The 16,313-nt window shown below is 38.8% G+C and overlaps 1 pseudogene; it reads right to left on the bottom strand.

The window, feature by feature from the left end:
• Positions 1 to 13,915: 13,915 nt before the first annotated feature.
• On the bottom strand, positions 13,916 to 14,089 carry LOC146406385 (U2 spliceosomal RNA; annotated as a pseudogene).
• Positions 14,090 to 16,313: the final 2,224 nt, after the last annotated feature.

The following is a 16,313-nucleotide window of genomic DNA, read 5'->3' as shown; positions in this document are numbered from 1 at the left end:
GTGGCTCTGGAGTAGGCTGGTGTCTACATCTCCTATTAGAACCCTAGCCTGGGAACCTTCATATACCGAGAGAGCAGCCCTTGAAAAGGCAAAAAGACAAAAAAAAAAAAAAAAAAAAAAGTAGTGTATCAATGTTGACTTAATAACTGTGACAAATGTACATGTCAACAATAGGGGAAATGGGTGAGGGGTATATAGAAACATTATGCACTGTCTTTGTAGCCTTTCTGTAAATCTAAAACTCTTGTAAATACTTCAGAGAAAATTCTAATTCTCAATTACAAAGAAAAAAAAAATAGTAACCTTGAGTAGAGAAACCTGGCAGATAGCACCTTACACAAATGGTTAATATCACCAGTGATTAGACAGGTCAATATCAGGATGTGCTGAGATGGGCAGTTTGCCTCTGTTGAGATGTTTCTCAAAAATGTATAACCTCGTTCTAAAAATGAGAAAACATCAGAAAAACCTAAATTGAAGGACATTTTACAAAATTCCTGATCAGTACTACTCAAAAGTTATGACATAAGGAAAGCCTGAGGAACTGTCAGAGACGAGGGGAGACTAAAAAGGCCATGACAACTAAATGCAATGTAGAAGCCTAGATCAGATCCTGGAACAGAAAAAGGACGTTAGTGCAAAACTGCTGATATCCAAATGAAGTCTGTGTTTAGTTAACAGTGTATACCAATGTTAATTTCCTAGTTTATATATATTACACACACACACCATGGCTACATGCTAACATCAGGGGAACTTAGGAAAAGGGTAAATCCAAATAAAGTATGGCGTTTGGGAGTAGTAATGTATCAAGGATAGCTCAATAGTTGTGTCAAACATGTATGTAAAGACGTTAACAACAGGGAAAAATGAGTGAGGAGCATATGAAAACCTTACGTACTGTCTTTGCAAACTTTCTGTAAATCTATAGGAAAGATATAAGGATTTGCAACTATTTTGTAAGTCTAAAATTATTTTTAAATTTAATTTAAAAAGTAAAAATTGGAAGTTCCTGATGTGGCACAACGGGATCAGCAGCATATGGGGAGTGCTGGGATGCAGGTTGAAATCCCAGCCCAGCACATTGGGGTAAGCATCTGGCTTTGGTCGTAGCTGCAGCTCAGATAAGATCCCCGGCCTGGGAACTCCATATGCTGTGGGGCAGCAAAAAAAGAAAAAAATAAAAAATAAATAAAAAGTAAAAACTGTATGTAAATTATACAGAAATTAGTTCTCTTCTGCTTCCTAAGGCTGAACTGTGCCTTCTGGAAAGTCTTACTAGATTTTAATACTCTATATGCTATAACTTAACAAATGCAATCCTTACATATAAAATCTTCTCTTCAGAAAAACAAATACAATTAGGCCATAAGTTTCTTTTTTTTTTTATAATAATATCTGGGTTTTTTTTGTTTGTTTGTTTGTTTGTTTGTCTTTTCTAGGGCCACTCCCGCGGCATATGGAGGTTCCCAGGCTAGGGGTCTAATTGGAGCTGTAGCCCCTGACCTACGCCAAAACCACAGCAACGCGGGATCCGAGCCGCGTCTGCGACCTACACCACAACTCACAGCAATGCCAGATCCTTAACCCACTGAGCAAGGGCAGGGATCAAACCCAAAACCTCATGGTTCCTAGTCGGATTCGTTAACCACTGCGCCACGACGGGAACTCCAGGCCATAAGTTTCTTGAGAGCAGGGACCATATCTTATTCACCTTTGTATTCTTGATGCCTGACACATATTAAGTACTTAAATGCTTTAAAAATGCCTATTGAACTGAATTATGCTATATAGATCCATATACAGATGCATATCACATATACACATATTCACACACAAATACATATGCATACATAGAGGTAAGGGGGAAGTAAGACATTACAACCATAATGACATGTGTTCCTAAAACTGAAGAGCCAAATACAAAAATAAAACATCCCATGAATTAAAGGATCATGTTGTATAAGTTCAGATGCTATAAACCCGTCCATCTTTTCCTCTCTGATAAGCTTTTGGGCTCTCTGACAGAACTCATTTGCCTTTGCCACCTGGTGACAAGAGCGTAGGAACAGCAGTGGCTAACACACTCCCCACTTTTCTCCTGTGAGACACCTCTCACAAATTGTTCAGAGTTCCTCACATAATCATAGAAGAGCATCTCTTGATGGCTCCTGTCAGCTGACAGCAGCATGGAGTCACTGAAAAGGGAAATCATGGAGTGGGAAACAACGGACTGCCTTTTTGCCCACCCACTTTGTCTCCAGCTCAGCATGAGTAAGAGGATAGGGACTAAAAGAGGGAAATGAATATAAGGCTGAACATGCTACCCAGTTTTGCACTGATAGATAGAAAGGACAGATGGTAAATGTATCAGATGGGAGTTGTTTTTATCTTTTCTTTTTCTAGATCCTTTTCTTGATGTGTGTCTGAATATGTATATGTCTGAGAAAGAGAGAGAGACAGAGAAAGGAGGGAGACTGGAATTCTTTTTTTGTCTTTTTGTCATTTTGCCTTTTCTAGGGTCACTCTCGCGGCATATGGAGGTTCCCAGGCCAGGGGTTGAATCGGAGCTGTAGCCACCGGCCTACGCCAGAGCCACAGCAACGCGGGATCCAAGCTGCGTCTGCAACCTACACCACAGCTCACAGCAACGCCGGATCCTTAACCCACTGAGCAAGGCCAGGGATTGAACCCAAAACCTCATGGTTCCTAGTCGGATACGTTAACCACTGAGCCACAACGGGAACTCCCTGGAATTCATTTCTTAATGTGTAAAATAGGCCATATGCAGCCACAGTTACACACAGACACTTAGAGATGTAGATAGAATTGAAGACAAGACGGCCTGCCTGCCAATTTTTCTAAATAAATATGTTCACAGATTTCATAGCATTAATGAGCTGAAAAATAACCACATATTGAAGCTGGATGCAGCTGTCTATATGCAGCTTGAGAATATTTTAAGTGAATATTAAACTAATAATATAAATTAGGCCATTCTCAAAGATGTTTGAATAAGGAGCCAGTTAATGTAACAGAGGATGAGTTCATGGTTTCGATGATAGATGTTACATTCATGGGTATTCATTCTAACTTTATAATTTCCATATATGATATGTGTGTTTTGTGACTTAAAATGTATTCCATGGGAGTATGGTAAAAAAGATAATAAGATAAAACATTTTTATGCTTTTACAAGAAACTATAAAAGTTTAACGATCTGGTGTTGCCGTGAGCTGTGGTGTAGGCTGCAGATGCGGCTCGGATCCTGCATTGCTGTGGCTCTGGTGTAGGCTGGCGGCTACAGCTCCAATTCGACCCCTAGCCTGGGAACCTCCATATGCTGCAGGAGCGGCCCAAGAAATGGCAAAAAGACAAAAAAAAAAAAAAAAAGAAAAAGAAAAAAAGAAACTATAAAAGTGTAAAGTTAAAAAGGTGAGGCTCAAGAGTTTCCACTGCAGCAAAGTGGGTTAAGGAGCCAGCTTTTCTCTGTGGAGGCACTGGTTTAGTTCCTGGCCTGGGAATATCCATAGGCCACGGGTGCAATTGAAAAATAAAAAAATTAAAAGGTGAAGCTACAATGATGATACATGGGTAATGGTGTTCAGAGCTGACTGATACGGTGTCTGCAGCATTGTTATGAGAGCTTAGACACATTCTCCTTTTTTTGTCTTTTTAGGGCTGCATCTGTGGCATATGGAGGTTCCCAGGCTAGGGGTCAAATCAGAGCTGTAGCCGCTAGCCTACACCACAGCCACAGCAACGCCAGACCCGAGCCACATCTGTGATCTACAGCACAGTTCAAGGCAACGCCAGATCCTTAACCCACTGAGCAAGGCCAGGGATTGAACCTGCATTCTCATGGATACTAGTAAGATTCGTTTCCTCTGAGCCATGGCGGGAACTGCAGCTTTGAAACATTCTTGAGCTGAGCTAAGAAATATTTACTGTGGAGTTCTCATTGTGGCGCAGTGGTTAATGAATCCAACTAGGAACCTTGAGGTTGAGGATTTGATCCCTGGCTTTCTCAGTGGATTAAGGATCTGGCATTGCTGTGAGCTGTGGTGTATGTTGCAGATGTGGCTCAGATCCCGTGTTGCTGTGGCTCTGGTGGAGGCCAGCAGCTACAGCTCCGATTAGACCCCTAGCCTGGGAACCTCCATATGCCGTGGAGCAGCCCTAGAAAAGACAAAAAGACAAAGAAATATTTGAAATATTTATCATGATGCCAACATACCTAGGCAGTGCTGAATTTTAATAATAATTTTAGTAATAAAGATGTTTTTGTTATTGTGGACTAAAGATAATAGATGGTTGATCAAGATAGACAAAAACTAGCCCAAATTCTTCTAAGGACACAACTAACAGAGGCAGGGATATACTCCAACGTAGGTCTGACTCCACAGACATGTTTTTTTCCACTATCTCATGTCCTTTCAAAGTACTAGTGTCATTAACGTTCTAACTTAGCATCATCCCAGAGAAATTTAGCTGAAAGTGCCTTGGGGGAGAAAATGAAAATGCTACCTGGTAGACGCATGATTCTAAAAGGTATATAGAGATGTAAAGTAGCAAAAATAGCCATGACCCTTGTGAAGAGCCATAAAAGATAACTTTTTCTTCTGGATATAAAGATACACATAAAGCTTTGGAATTAAGATAGTGTGGTGTTGGTGCAAGGACAAAGAGAGTGGAATATAAAGCTCATGCATTAATTAACAGTTGATTTTAACAAAGGTAGTACTGCAAAGCAGTGCAGAGAGAACAGTCTTTTCAATAGATGATGCTAGAATCTTGGGGAGAAAAAAGAAACCAAACTTTGAACTCATACCATACATAAAAATCAATTTAAGGTAGATTATAGATTTAAATTTAACAGGCAAAAAATAACATATCTAGGGACTGATACAGAACATTTTCATGATTTTGGTGTAAGAAAACATCAAAAATAAGACACATACATTTAAGAGTTGATAAATTTGACTCAAATTAAAATCAAGAACAGTCATAAAAAGACGTTATTAAGAGAATGAAGACAAGTGGCAAATAAAAGAAATTTATAGCATATATAACTGACAGAGGGCTTGTATCCAGAATCTATAAAGAACTACTAGAAATCAATAAGAAAACAGTAAACAATTCCATGGAAAAACATGCAAGAGACTTGAATAGGTACTTCACAAAAGAGGGGATATCAAATAGCCAATAAAGATATGAAAATTTCCCAACCTCATTAGTAGTCAGGGAAATGCACATTAAATCTACAATCGGGTAATATTACATATTCAGTAGAATAGCTAAACTTTAAATAGACTAAATGTAACAACCGTCAGCAAGGATGTGAAACACTGGAAACTCTCATGCTCTGCTGACAGAAATGATACAGCCACAGTTTGACTTGCTCTACTTTAGTTAAGGACATAGCCCATGACCTGGTAATTCAACACTCAGATATCCAAAAGAAACACCCAATAGAAATGTGTGCACACATATACCAAAGAGGCACTAACACAAGTGTTCATGGAAGTATTGTTTGTAATCTCTCTAAACTGGAAACAACCCAAATATAGCATCAACAGTTGAATGGATAAATATGTAATGTGATATATTCATACAATGGAATGATATACAAAAAATCAAAATGAACAGACTACACCTACATAAAACACTATGGATAAATCTCAAAAACATAATGGTGAATAAAAGAAACTAGATACCAAAGAATACATAATGTGTTATTTCATTTTTAGAAAGTTTTAAAACAAGCAAGACTGAGCAGCAGTGTTTTAGAGCACATGCTTAGAGAAGTCAAGAAAATGGTTGGAGAAAAAGGAGATGGTGAGTGAGAATGGGTTGCTGGTCATGTTCTCTTTCTTAAACTGAGTAGTGGTTACATGGGTGTTTGCTTTGGGATAATTCACTGAGGTATTCATCTTTCTATTGTGCACTTTGCTAAATAAGAGTTCTAATTCGAAAAAAAAAAGGTTAAGGAAAAAATGTAGAATCTTTTTATCCCCATTCTATTCCATGGGGGTGGGAGGAAAGTTTTGAGTTCATATATATTAGGTTTGGTGCTCCTTTTCTGAAGTCAAAGGGAGAATGGGATACAAAGATTAATGTCATGATTCCTGTCCTCAAGAATCTTACTATCTTATAAAGATAAGAGATACATAAAGTATTATAAGCTAGGATTAATGAGCAATGAAGATATTATTCTGCTATTTGCACGAGTTGGGTCCCTACTAGATGTTATCTAAAAATTGCATTATAAAAGTGATTGTCTCCACTCCTGGCTTAATATCCAGAAAAAAACTAATTTGAAAAGATACATGCACCCCACTGTTCATAGCGGCATTATTTAGAATTTCCAAGATATGGAAGCAATATCTGGAAGTGTCCAGATGAATGGATAAAGAAGATGTGGTATACATATATGATGGAATATTACTCAGCCATAAAAAAGAATGAAATTTGTCATTGCAGCAACATGGATGGACTTAGAGGGTATTATGCTAAGTGAAATAAGTCAGAGAAAGACAAATACTCTATGATATCACTTATATGTGGTATCTAAAAAATACAACTAATTAGTGAATATAACAAAAAAGAGGCCCACTCACAGATATAGAGAACAAACTAGTGTTTACCAGTGGGGAGAGGGAAGGGGCCAACATAGGCATAGGGGATTAAGAGGTACAAACTATTATATATAAAATAAGCTACAAGGATATATTGTATAATATGGGGAATATGGCCAATATTTTATAAAATCTATAAATTGAGCAAAACTTAAAAATTGTGAATCACTGTAACATATAATAATATTATTATTATTATTTAAAACTTTTTGCTGCCCCACAGTATATGGAGTTCCCCAGCCAGGGATCAGATCAGAGCCACAGTTGCAACCTAAACCACAGCTGCGGCAAGGCCGGATCCTTAACGCATTGTGCTGGACTGGGGATTGAACCTGCATCCCAGTGCTCCAGAGACACTGCCGACACCGTTGCACCACAGCAGGAATTCTTATAGCATATAATATTGTACGTCAACTATACTTCAATAAGAATTTTTTTTTCACTGATCCTCTCAATGGGAAGAATTGAGGTGAAACAAAGAAACATAATAAAGTTATTTTTCTTCAGTAATTTCAGCAATGAAGAAATTTTCGTTATTGTGTCCCCAAAATAACAGATTGGTTAACCAAAACAGACAAAAACAAGACTGAACTTTTCCCACAGCCCTTTAACTTCACACATTGGAGCTTTTCCATTTCTCTTATCATCTTTGGCCTGAAGTTTCCCAAGCACTTATGTTCCAGAAAGATAATTTTAAAAATCTTATTAACATTTACTCTAATGATAGGAAATCCATTCTAATGACATTGCATATCCTTTCAAATAATTTATTATCTTTGACTTTTGCATAAGTCATGGCTTTTATTTTCCTAGTTCTACACAATATTATCATTAAACCAGTACTTCTTATACATGCTTTTATTAACCACTGTAATGATAGATATGACCGCAAAGTGAAACACAGTGCAAGACAAATTCCAGCCAATTCATTCAGCCCTCCATTTCTACTGCCACACACAGCAGCAGTTCCATATCATGGTCGTGTTATAGAACCTGCAGTCAATCTAAATACTGCAATTCACATTCTCTATGTACTTAATTACATCCAGTTTGCAATATGAAAACCAATTGTAGGGCAAATGCCTATACATGTAAGTTGCCGTGGAAACAAAGAGAGTGAAATATTTAATTCCTTCTTGGAGGGAAATCAAAGTTCAGGGAAACTGAAGTTATCTATTCATCTGGACACTCACATTGCTTCCATATCCTGGAAATTCTAAATTTCACATTTGATCTGAGTTTTAAGTAAAGAGAAGTTGTCTGAAGGTGTTGAAGAAGGGGAGGCACACCTCCAGGTTAGGATGTAGAGTGAACAAAGGCAGAAAACATTGCTGTGAAAGCCCAGAGAACAGAAATTAAATTGTCATGTTGACACAGGGTTTCTTTATTTTATTTTATTTTTATTTTATTTTTTTGCTTTTTAGGGCCGCACCTGCTGCATATGGAGGTTCCCAAGCCAGGAATCGAATTGGAGCTACAGCCGCTGGCCTACGCCACAGCCACAGCAACGCCATATCTGAACTCGTCTGCAGCCTACACCATGGCTCACGGCAACACTGGAACCTTAATCCACTGAGCGAAGCCAGGGATCCAACCCAAAACCTCATGGTTCCTAGTTGGATTCATCACCACTGTGCCATGATGGGAACACCCTTCGAAACAGGGTTTCTTGAAGGCAAATTTTCAAAACCTTTTAAAACAATGCAACTGTATATCTATTTCATTGTGTAGAACTAGTATATCTTATTTCCTTAGAATAGATGCTGTTGCTCTTCGGTCACTTCTCAATGACATATTTACTTCTAGGATTTCGCTCCTGTTAATCTTCATTTATTTTCTTCCCATTAAACATTTTCCTTCTTTATAAAAATGACTATAATTCACAAAAGGCACTGACAGTCTGTAATAAAAATATATGTTCACAGATGGGCTTTAGTGTAATTTGGCAACACGAATACTGAACTCTATCTGGTCCTGGGCCTAGTTCACCCTTCAAGGAGTTCCATGATCCTGCTCAAGTTGCTCAACCTGTTTTGAGCTCAGTTTTATTCACCTATAAAACAAGGTGATCTCCAAAATCCCTTTTATTATAATGGTCCTTTCAGATGGTGAATAATGAGCTAATCAGTAGCCTGATATCTTGTCTGGCTAGGAGAGTCGCCTCAGATACCCGGCACAAAACAGAAATTAAAATATTTGGGAGTTCCCTGGTGGTGCAGTGGATCGGGGATCTGGTGTTGTCACTGCTGTGGCTTGGGTCACAGCTGTGGCACAGGTCCATCCCTGGCCCCAGAACTTCTACACACCATGAGTGTGGCCAAAAAAAATTGTTTCCTAACAAAGTGACTCTTAGAGCTCCTGAGACAACGTTAAGACAAAGGAAGAACCTCACTCAGTTTAGGAAACTATACAAGTAATGCTCATCTGTCATTAAAGTTTAAACTAGATTCATAAATTTCCGTACTTGACCAATGCTACTGTTTCTTCTAAAAAGCTGTAATAAAATATACATAACATTAAATTTACCTTTCTGGCCATTTTTTCTTTTTCTTATTTTCTTTTTTTACTTTTTGTCTTTTTTAGGGCTGCACCCTTGGCATATGGAAGCTCCCAGGCTAGGAGTTGAATCGGAGCTGTAGCCACCGGCCTACGTCACAGTCACAGCAAGGCAGGATCTGAGCCACATTTGTGAACTACACCACAGCTCATGCTGGATCCTTAACCCACTGATCAAGGACAGGGATCGAACCCACCTCCTCATGGATACCAGTTGGGTTCTTTAACTGCTGAGCCTCAATGGGAACTCCTTTTCTTTTTTTTCTTTTTTTGGCCATATCCATGGTATGGAAGTTCCCAGGCCGGGGACTGAATCTGAGCTACAGCCCTGACCTAGGCCATAGCTGCAGCAATACCAGATCCACTGCATCGGGCCAGGAATTAAATGGGCACTGCCACAAAGACAATGCTGGGTCACTAACCTACTGCACTGCTGTGGGAACTCCTTTTTAATTTTTTTTTTTTTTTTGGTCTTTTTGCCTTTTCTAGAGCCGCTTCCTGTGGCATATGGAGATTCCTAGGCTAGGGGTCTAATCGGAGCTGTAGCCATCGTCTTACACCAGAGCCACAGCAACGCGGGATCTGAGACGCGTCTTCCACCTACACCACAGCTCACGGCAACACCAGATCCTTAACCCACTGAGCAAGGCCAGGGATCGAACCCACAACCTCATGGTTCCTAGTCAGATTCGTTAACCACTGCGCCACGATGGGAACTCCCTTTTTAATTGTTTTTAAGTGAACAATTTAGTGGTATTATGTACATTATCAATATTGGATAACCAGCATGGCTGCTTATTAATGCAAGGTTTTTGTGCTTTGTATTGTAACCCCCAGTTTCCTTAGAAAATATTAAACATATTTTTGCTTTATAAAACTCAGCTGAATTAAAAGAAACTTTCATGTCTCCATCACAGTGATTCTCAATTTAGGGGCCATTTTCCCGTTGGAGGAATGTGGCAATGTCTGGAGACATTTTTGGTTCTCACAACCGAGGGGAAGGGATGCTATTGACATCTAGTAGGTACAGACCAGGAATACTACTAAACATCTCACAATGCATGGAAAAGGACCCACCCCCGAGACTTAACTGTCCCAAAATGTCATTAGTGTCACTTTTAAGAAACTTTGCTCTTTTGGAGTCAATATGAGATTCAGTGCCTCTCAATCTCAGCAATGGAGAGCCATGGTAGCAGCATGGGAAAGTTTTTTTGGTTTTTGTTTTTTTGCTTTTTAGGGCTGCACCTGCGGCATATGGAGGTTCCCAGGCTAGAGGTTGAATAGATGCTACAGGAGCTGGCCTACACCAGAGCCACAGCAACATCAGATCTGAGCCACATCTGTGTGACCTATACCACAGCTCATGGCAACACCAGATCCTTTGCATTGAACAAGGCCAGGGATCAAACCTGAAACTTCATGGTTCCTAGTCGGATTCATTTCCTCTGTGCCGCGATGGGAACTAGCATGGGAAAGTTTTGAAACCTAATGAAATACATAAGGGCTCAGGCAGATAAAGAGTAGAAACCAGATAAGGATGAGCTGTGAACATTTCCTCCTGGTGATGCCCTCACTCTTCTGTTCTCTGAGTCTGTGATAGTGGTCATTTTATAATGCTTCCTGTGGTACAAGGTTTATCAATGGTACAAGAATATTTAAAAGACAAGACCTAAACTGAGAAAGGCAATGTTTAATTATTTCTTCCTCTGGGATGAGTTCTTTCTAAGAGGCACTCTCTCCTCGAAATAGGTCTTCTATTGCGCCTCAATTACTCCCATCTCACCCTTAATTACTTGTAATAGGTCTGATTCTGATTGTGACTTGAGATGTTTTTCCAAGAATACTACTAGCTTGGTTAAACTCAACAGAGCTCCCTACCAGAAAAAGTAAGTTGTAGTTCCTTTTATTACCAACCTCATTCTCATTTGCTTGCATTCTAATATATTTTCAGGAATGGGAAATAAAGGGATAGAATTTCTGCTTGTACTGGGAATTACAATAACTCTAGAAGAGAGTCACATTTGTGGTCATCATCCTTCATGTGTGCTATAGGGAACTACTGGCTTATTAGAAAAATGTAGCATTAATGTAAGTGAAACATGATTAGAAAGGTTTCATTGGGAGTTTGGGATTAGTAGATGCAGACTATTACAGATAGAATGGGTAAACAACAAGGTCCTACTTTATAGCATAGGGAACTATATTCAACATCCTGTAATAAACCATAATGAAAAAGAATTTGAAAAAGAAAAAAAAAGAAATATATATATTTTTAACTGAATCACTTTGCTGTACACCAGGAACTAAAACAACATTGTAAATCAACTATACTTCAATAAAAAATAAATTTTAAAAAAGAGAAGTAAATTTGTTACTCCAATGAATATGCATTATAATTGACTTTCAGTAGTATTATGACTTGTTTTTAGAATTCGTATCCCTGCTCTCCTCTTTTAGAAAAGATAATGATTTAAAGTAATCTAACCTCTGGAATTTAGAGCTCTGCTTTGGCCACCACATTCACTGAAGTTCAGTTTTTCCACATTTCCACTAAGAGCAATCTTTTCGACCAGTTTTTGAACTTCAGGATTTGAATACTCATTTAAAGAGCATAAATCAGAGTTCCCGTCGTGGCTCAGCAGTTAACAAATCCGACTAGGAATCATGAGATTGCGGGTTCGATCCCTGGCCTCACTCAGTGGGTTAAGGATCCGGCGTTGCTGTGGGCTGTGGTGTAGGTTGCAGACGGGGCTCGGATCCCGAGTTGCTGTGGCTGTGGCATAGGCCAGTGGCTACAGCTCCGATTAGACCCCCAGCCTGGGAACCTACATATGCCACAGGTAGCCTGGGAACCTACATATGTCACGGGACCGGCCCCAAAAGGCAAAAGACAAAAAATAAAATAAATAAAATAAAATAAAGAGCATAAATCATTTTGACTCCGGGTCTATATTATAAATTAACTGAACTGCCCTAAGACACAAATATAGGGAAATGGCCAGGCTGTTAAGTTCTGTATTTGATGTTTTATGAAATCTCAAATGATTGTTGTTAGGAAAGGATAACAGTCTTTGACCCAAAGAGAAATAATTAGTTCATGGAATGAAGTTAAAACAGAGGTAACCAGAGCAGCATTTCCCAAGGTAGGCTCCATGGGACATTAATTGTAAGGAAGTTGTCAACGGATATGTGAAAAAAACAGAAGAGTTTTAAAACAAAGACATGAATTAATTAGTAGTTTCAGTAAGTGAAAATGTCAGCTCTCCAAGAGGCAGGCATCAGTTAAAATGGTTCTTAAACATAGTTTCCTTATTTTTTCACTCAAGAGAGCATTAATAACTGGATATTACTGGCACTGGCTTTTCAGCCACCTACCTGCTCCTGATGATTCTGCTTCTGGAATTTTGTCAATGTTTCAAGCAGAGAAACTGAGATTGACCCCATCTTTCCTTTGAGACATGACTGGTTACTGCTGCCTCCCAGGTGACTTGCCCTCTCCTCTTTCAATCAAGATTGACAGTGAAGACATCCAACTACTTCTTCTTTCTCATTTGGAGCACTAAAAGATAGGTTTACTCCCTTCTCCACTAGAAATATTATAAAGTGGTAAGCATGTAAATATTTTTGGAACATGGTAGTACATCTGGTATGTTCTTTCCTTCCCTATAATTTATATGCATTATTTTGTGGAAAAAGAACAACCTAAGCCTAAGTCAATACAATATTTTCCAGGTGACAGTTTAGCTCTCCAAATGACAGTTTGTGATATCTACATACTTACAGTCATGTGACTATAGTCTCATCCTGCTATTCAACACATGCAAAGTAACTAGGTTTCCTTGGACATGAATGTTTATAGCAGCATTATTTGTAAATAATAAATTAAAAATAATTAAGTACTGATACCAGCTACAAATATGGTAAGTGAAAGAATTCAGCTAAGAAAGACAGCTGATCAAACCTTATGCTTAGTGAAGGAAGACAGTCACAAAGGACCACATGTTGTAGGAGTACATTTATATGAAATGTCCAGAAAAGGCAAATCCATAGAAAAAGAAAGTAGGTCTAGACCTAGTGGGGGAGAAACAAGAGTGATGTCTTCCAGGTTTCTTTCAGAATAATGAAAATGATCTTAAAGTAGATAGTGGTGATTGTTGCAGAACTCTGAAAAGACACCAAAAATCATTGAATTATACACTTTAAATGGGTGAACTTTATAAATTTAAAAAGTTAATAGTTTTCTTTAAAACTTCTCAGGACTTTAATATCTTGATGTAATTTGTGAATCTTCAAGAGGAAAGTAGAAAAATGAAGGGCTTACCAAAATGATTTGCTCCATGGATCCCCACACTACCCCCACCCCCATGTATTGAGTACCCCATGGAAATGGTGTTTCTGTGTACCCATTTATTTATTGTCTTTTGTCTTTTTTTTTAGGGCCGCACCCATGGCATATAGAAGTTTTCAGGCTAGGGGTCTAATCAGAACTGTAGCTGCCAGCCTACGCCACAGTCATAGCAACGCCAGCTCCGAGCTGCATCTATGACCTACACCACAGCTCATGGCAACACCGGATCCTTATCCCACTGCCAGGTATTGAACCCGCAACCGCATGGTTCCCAGCTGGATTTGTTTTCAATGCACCACAGCAGGAACTCCTATGTAACCATTTATAAAACTCTAATCAAGGATATGTAAACAATCTTTAAAATATTCTAAGCAAGAGGTAAACCCTTGTTAACCCTTGGATAATGATTTGGAGGAATAATTCAACGGATTTAGGTGAGATGTGTCAGGTCCTACTACTTTAGCCAAAATTATAGATATAGATAAATAGTACTATAGCTAAGACATATATTCTACACTTGATCTTAGCCCAAAGGCAGAGAAGCAATAAGACATTTAGTCTTTTATTTATTTATGTATTATGTTTTTCTCTTTTGGCTGCCCTGTGGCATATGGAAGTTCTTCAGCCAGGGATTGAATCTGAGCCAGAGCTGCTACCTACACTACAGCTGCAGCAATGCAGGATCCTTAATGCACTTCACCGGGCCGGGGATTAAACTGGCACCTCTACAAAGACAAGCCAGGTCATTAACCCACTGTGTCACAGTGGGAACTCCAAGACATTTATTCTAACAAGCAGTGTTTCAAGTTGGTAAATTCTTAGACTTAATTTGCTCCCATTCAAAAACTACCCCTCAGTGGAAGAGGAAAAAGGAAAGAAGGCAGTGGAGAGAGGTCTGCTTCAAGCATGATCAGAATTGGCCATCAATCTTGTTCAGGTAGGTCCTACTTGGGGAATAAAAGGCATGTCCAGATGTGAAGAACACCGGACATCATAAAACCTTCAAAGCCCCAATTACTATTCCCCTCCTAGATCAAGGAATTGTCGTGTCTTGTTATGAAACTAGCTGACTGAACAAGGATTCTGCTTCTTTTTCCTGTGGAATCCCATTTTCCATACCATCGGTCAGCCATCCTAATATTTTCTGCAAGTGAAAAATAGTCTGGACAGATGTTTCCTCCAACACAGCTTCCAGAGGGAAAAAAAAAGAAGGAAAGAAGAAGGGCACAGGGATGATCATACTTTATGAGTTCATTATCAGAAGAAAATTTTAGTATTTTCTTTTTATGTATCTCCTACACACTGGAAGGAGGAGGCGAACAATGTGACATGATATTCAGTCAAGAAAACTGATTTCATCATGATAGAGGATAAAGCCAGAGGAGTAAAAGTTAGATTTACAGCTTAAAACTAAAGACAACTAGGAATTCCCTTGTGGCACAGCAGGTTAAGGATCTGGCTTGTCACTGCAGCAGCTTGGATCACTGCTGTGGCATGGGTTCAATCCCTGGCCCAGGAACTTCCACATGCCATGGGAGCAGCCAAAACAAAACAAAGCAAACAAACAAACAAAAGAACTAAAGACAACTACAGCACAGCTCTTACATAGATTTCAGAAAATAGAAAGATCACAGATCATCAGATGAAGATGTTCAAGGACATAGTAAAGTGATGTGCTATTTTTCTCTACAGGTGTAAAAACTTATGCAGCTAGAGTAATAGCCTTAAGTTTATTTACAAAGAAACTTCTTATTAGTTCGTCAGGGTTCCCTATTTCAGTGAATGGCCCCAGTATTCATTCAGTTGTCCAAATTAAAAGTTGTTTCCATGGAGTTCCCATTGTGGCTCAGCAAGATAATGACTTGACATTGTTTCTGTGAGGATGAAGTTTCGATTCCTGGCCTTGTTCAGTGGGTTAAGGATCCGGCATTGCCACAAGCTGTGTCTTAGGCTGCAGCTGCAGCTCCCATTTGAGCCCTGACCTAGGAACATCTATATGCTGCAAGTGTGGCCTTAAAAAAAATTTAAATTAAAAAAGTAAAAACAAACAAGCAAAAAAACCTCATGTTTCCCTGACTCTATCATTTTTCACCTGAATTACTGCAACAGTCTCCTAACTGGCCTTATATATGCTATCCCTATACAAGAGACACAATCACACTTGGCTAGAAAATCTTTCTAAATCATAAATCTGATTGTGTCACTTTCTCTTAAAAATGTTTATGGCTTCTTATTACTCTTAGGTAAAAATCCAGACCCCTTAATATATCCTCTCCATAATCTGGCCCACACTTACCTCTTCATCCTCATCTCTTGCCACTTATTTTTTTAGTCTCTGTACTAGCGGATTCAAAGTGGAGTGAACAAGATCATATTTTGGATATGGAATAAAAATATTTGAACTTCTACAGATTGAGAAGCAAGAACAGAAAATGAACAAATAGCATAAAGAGTCTGGAGTAAGTCAGCCCAAAACTATGTGTGAGTGGAAGTTTAGAGGAAGGAAACACCATGAGGAAGAAGGGACTATTAAAGAAACATGGAAAAGGAGAGGTAGAAGCACCAGAAAGAGTATCTGGTTCCTAGAGCTTTATTCCTAATAGATGTGTTTCTGGTTCTAAATTCAATCTATATATATCTTAATAAATACACCCTCTTTCTGCCTGAGACAATCTGGGAAGGTCTTATTTATATTTTTTAAGTATCTGGCAGTGGGGTACTTGCTCCATGTAACTATAAGAATTTACCTAAAATAATTAATGTCCATCTAT

This window comes from Sus scrofa, chromosome 1 (genome assembly GCF_054392235.1).
Source record: "Sus scrofa isolate SSC_HxYL_T2T_F1_AM1 chromosome 1, Sscrofa_HxYL_maternal_Yorkshire_Landrace_v2.0, whole genome shotgun sequence".
Classification (NCBI taxonomy): Eukaryota; Metazoa; Chordata; class Mammalia; order Artiodactyla; family Suidae; genus Sus; species Sus scrofa.
The sequence above is the reverse complement of the archived record's forward strand: the minus strand, read 5'-3'. Positions and strand labels throughout refer to the sequence as shown.